The sequence below is a fragment of the Myxocyprinus asiaticus genome, chromosome 35, assembly GCF_019703515.2.
Source record: "Myxocyprinus asiaticus isolate MX2 ecotype Aquarium Trade chromosome 35, UBuf_Myxa_2, whole genome shotgun sequence".
NCBI lineage: Eukaryota > Metazoa > Chordata > Actinopteri > Cypriniformes > Catostomidae > Myxocyprinus > Myxocyprinus asiaticus.
The window spans coordinates 12821706-12826216 of record NC_059378.1 but is presented as its reverse complement, the minus strand read 5'-3'; positions in this window follow the sequence as shown (position 1 = coordinate 12826216).

Below are 4511 nucleotides of genomic sequence, written 5' to 3'. Positions count from 1 at the left end.
TAAATTGTGCTTTGATTCTTTGGTTCTGGCTGACTGGACCAATGTTTGAAATGTTTGACAGCAGTAATTAAATTAAATGAGCATTCTTTTGTTTAATATGAACATTTTTATATATACATGGTTTCTACGTTTTAGTTCTAATGATTAAAGTTCTATCATAAAAAAAAAGAAATGCTGATGTTTCTTAAGAGTTCAGTTGGTATGCTTTCATTCAAATGATGTCACATATTCGTAAAAACATAAAACATATTCTAAAAAAGTCTAAAATTCTTCAAAACTGTCGTATTGTGTAAAGAGGCTGATGACAATTAAAATGTGTCACCCCCAGTTTTCAGATAATTCCTACGCCCCTGAAAGGGTTCAACCTAAAGCAAAATGTGAGAGACTAGAATTGTACTGGGTAAATGCATTATCCATCCTCATATTCTGCATCACTAATCTGGCGGAAATAATCAGGATTAAAATTTGCATTCTGGGGGTGAAATGAGCGCAAATAAGAGAAACCAAATAACAATCAGTTACACAGACACAATTAATGTAGCAGTGCAGCACGCTCACATACAATCTGGTGTTCTTTGTTGATTTTTATTGTGAAAATTCACAGATAAAATGTAATGCTGCTCATGAGCATGTCTACACAATGCAGCTGTCTACCATGACACAATATCTAATGAAAGGATGCAAACAGTCTCATTGATGACATTTAGACAATTGCAAATGTCAGACAGGTGTGACACAGTCATTCTCAAACATCTGCACTTACCCTGTTATCAGTGGTCAGCAGACCATTTTGGAGGGCATCCGGAACATTTGAATCCATGACAACATGCTTACCAAATAGGTTGCTTAGCAACTAATCCAATGAGCATGGCAGCCAATCAGTAGTGACAATGTTAGCCAATTAGCAGATACTTATTGTGAAGATGCTTTCTTTCATGGCCTTTGCTCTGATCTGTGGCAACTGTGTCAACAATTTTGTTTTTAAAATGCCTGACTGGCATTAAAGGAGAAAAACAAGCCTTGTTTTTATTACCAACAGAGACACTACAGTAGCAGCATAGTGACTGAACTGTGATTCAGTGAATGGACTGTTTCTGTAGTTTGCTTAATACAAAATGATTGGTATGGCATGCATAACTCTGATTAAAATGCTTTCTTGGATGATTTGTCCAGTGTGCCAGATAAGAGAACTGATAGGCATGTTCACAATTTGTAAAGCCATAGAAAATAAAGACTGCATTTCAGACTGCATTTAATTGTCACAGGTTTTTGTGCAGTTTCTTAGGAAGGATATTGATACAGAGAATAAGAAAATTATACATTTTGTGTCTAGAGCTTAAGGGAGTTTCAATGGAAGTACAGTATCTTTTTATTGTGTTGAGATTGTAACTTTAGACTTGCTGAAATTGATTCCTTTGGTTTGAAAGGGGAGAAATTAGAAGTGCACTTTTCAAAATCATCAATAGAGGGCACCTTTTCATTACAGGATCTGTAACATATGCACAGTACCGCCGCTCCCTAAATGCAGAGTACGCAGCCTGCATAGGGCACCACGTGCAGAAATTCTGTCTGTTCGCTCTCCAGTTGTCAATTACATTTTTGGCAGAGCAAAAGGCATTTACACATAACGTGGATGTTTACATGGATTTATATAGTAGGCAGTTTAATCCACATATTAAGGATGTTTCCCTGCACTAATCAGCTCAAAATAGCTGCGATAGTTTCTAGTACCCCCACTAGGGTGCGGGGTAAATGCGTAAATACTGCTTATGACATTTGGGACACGGGACACAGCGCACATATATATATCTGCAGATTTAAAAATGTACACTTAAAAACTGATGTCACAAGAGCACATATTTACAGAATCACCCTGAAAATGACCATCACCATGACACAGAAAAGCCCACGTTATCATTAGAGCCACAACTTCTGTGTGCTGCCTTAAATTGGAGCTACAGTTTTAATCTTGAAATATCCGCTTGACTTGGTTTAAAATGGTGTTGCATGACGAAACTATTCTTTTTTCACTGTGCAGAGTGAAGAAAGTGTTTCACTTAGCTAGAAGAGCATGATGCTGCAGAAGTGATGGTCATAAGTGACTGTGACAGCGCACGCAGCTGTGAACTTCCGCTGTCGTAAAAGTCCCATTCAATAATCTCTCAATAATTTATGCATTAATTAAAATTAAACCCAGTTATATAACAACAGGAATGCCGCCCATTTTAACAAAGTTATTTTTTTCATTCGAAATTTACTTGAGTGAGAGTAAAAAGAACCCACTTTAAAACCTACTCTAAAAGTACAGTTTTTTCCAAAAAGTTACTCAAGTAAATGTAATGGAGTAAATGTAGCATGCCACTACCCACCTCTGTCAACAAGACATTAGCAGCAGAACCTTCAAATCCTATAAATTGCGACGTGGAGCCGCCATGGATCAGACTTGTTGGTCAAGCACATCCCACAGATGCTCAATCGGATTGAGATCTGGGGAATTTGGAGGCCATGGCAACACCTTGAACTCTTTCATCATGTTCCTCAAACCATTCCTGAACAATGTGTGCAGTGTGGCAGGGTGCATTATCCTGCTGAAATAGGCCACTGCCATCTGGGAATACCATTGCCATGAAGGAGTGTACCTGGTCTGCAATTATGTTTAGGTAGGTAGCACATGTCATATTGACGTCCACATGAATGGCCAGACCCCCAGTTTCCCAGCAGAACAATGCCTAGAGCATCACACTCCCTCCACCGTCTTGACATCTTCCCACAGTGCATCCTGGTGTCATCACTTTCACAGGTAAAGATCACACATGTACACAGCCGACCACGTTATGTAAAAGAAAACGGGACTCATCGGACCAGATGACCACTACTCCAAGGTCAAATTACCTGTGCTCGCTTGCCCATTGAAGGCGCTTTCGATGGTGGACAGAGGTAATCACGGGCACTCTGACCGGTCTGTGGCTACGCAGCCCCATACACAGCAGGGTGCGATGCACTGTATTGTGACACATTCCTCCCGTAACCAACATTAAAAATGTGTGTGAGTTGTGCCACAGTAGACCTTCTGTCTGTTCGGACCAAATGCGAGAGTGCAACGAATGCTATCCCGTCTGTTGCCGGTTTGTGGTTTGTCCCTCCTCGGACCACTGTCGGTAAGTACTCACCACTGCTGACCAGGAGCACCCCACAAGCCTTGCTGATTTAGAGATATTCTGACCCAGTCGTCTGGCCATAACAATTTGGCCCTTGTCACAGTCACTCCGGTATTTACTCCTGCCCATTTCTCTTGCATTAAACACGTTGACTATGAGAACTGATTGTTTGTTTACCATCTAATCTACCCAGACCTTGACCACATGCCTTGTTGGGAAATGATCAACATTATTCGCTTCACACGAGAGTGGTTATAATGGTTTGGCTCATCAGTGTATATACATATATAAAGGCATGAATTATTTTAAATGTATCAATTAACTTCACACAAAGTGCAGTAAACATAAAAAAATAAATAAACTAAATCAATGTTTGATGTGACCACCCTATGCCTTTAAAACATCACCGATTCTCCTTGGTATACTTGCACACAGTTTTTCCAAAGTTGTTGGCAGATAGATTGTTTCAAGCATCTTGGAAAACTTTTCTATGTATTTAGACTCAATTGCTTCCATCTCTTCATGTAATTCCAGACTGATTCAATGATGTTGAGATCCAGGTTCTGTTGGGGCCATAGCATCTGTTGATGGACTCCTTGTTCTAATCTACTCTATTTGTATTTATATTTCTTATTGACACACTAAAGCAGAAACAGAAGTGAAACATATATTGTGCCTAAAACTTTTGCACAGTACTAGGTTTTAAAATTTTTTTTTTTTTTTTTTAAAGACTTCAGAAGATGTGAGTCTCTTTTAACAAACACATATGATGTCTTGTCTTTCTGTTTAAATAGAAATAGTGTGACTATATTGGTCTGTGGCTGTGAACAAAATTGCATTACAGAAATATGCTGCACAGGGTCAACAGAGCAAACTCTGCTCTGCAGTGACATCCTGCTCCACATAGAAGAAACAACAAACAAAAAACAAACAAACATCACATGCCATATCACTGGAATGTTTCTGGAGGCATAATTCACCTAAATACAATATCTGTGAAAACATGTTAAACAATTCAACTACCTCTAAGTGTAAGAGTTTAACAGATTGAATATAAATTTAAGTATACACTTTTGCACTTTCCATAACAAGATGTAGGGCAAAGTGAAGCCACATAACTGTTTTCATTCTGGGAGTTTACATTCCTTTCTTTGACATTCCATTCCTGGTTTGCTATGACAGCTATGAAGGCAAAGGGAACACCTATATTTTTATCCAATTAAAAACTGGGACAGAATCCAGACATAGTGCCATGTTTACAGCCACCACTGCATTTGGTGGATATACTTCATTTACAAAACTTCTCAAAACTGCAAAAACTCATCAAAAAAAGAAAGGACAAGACATGTTAAA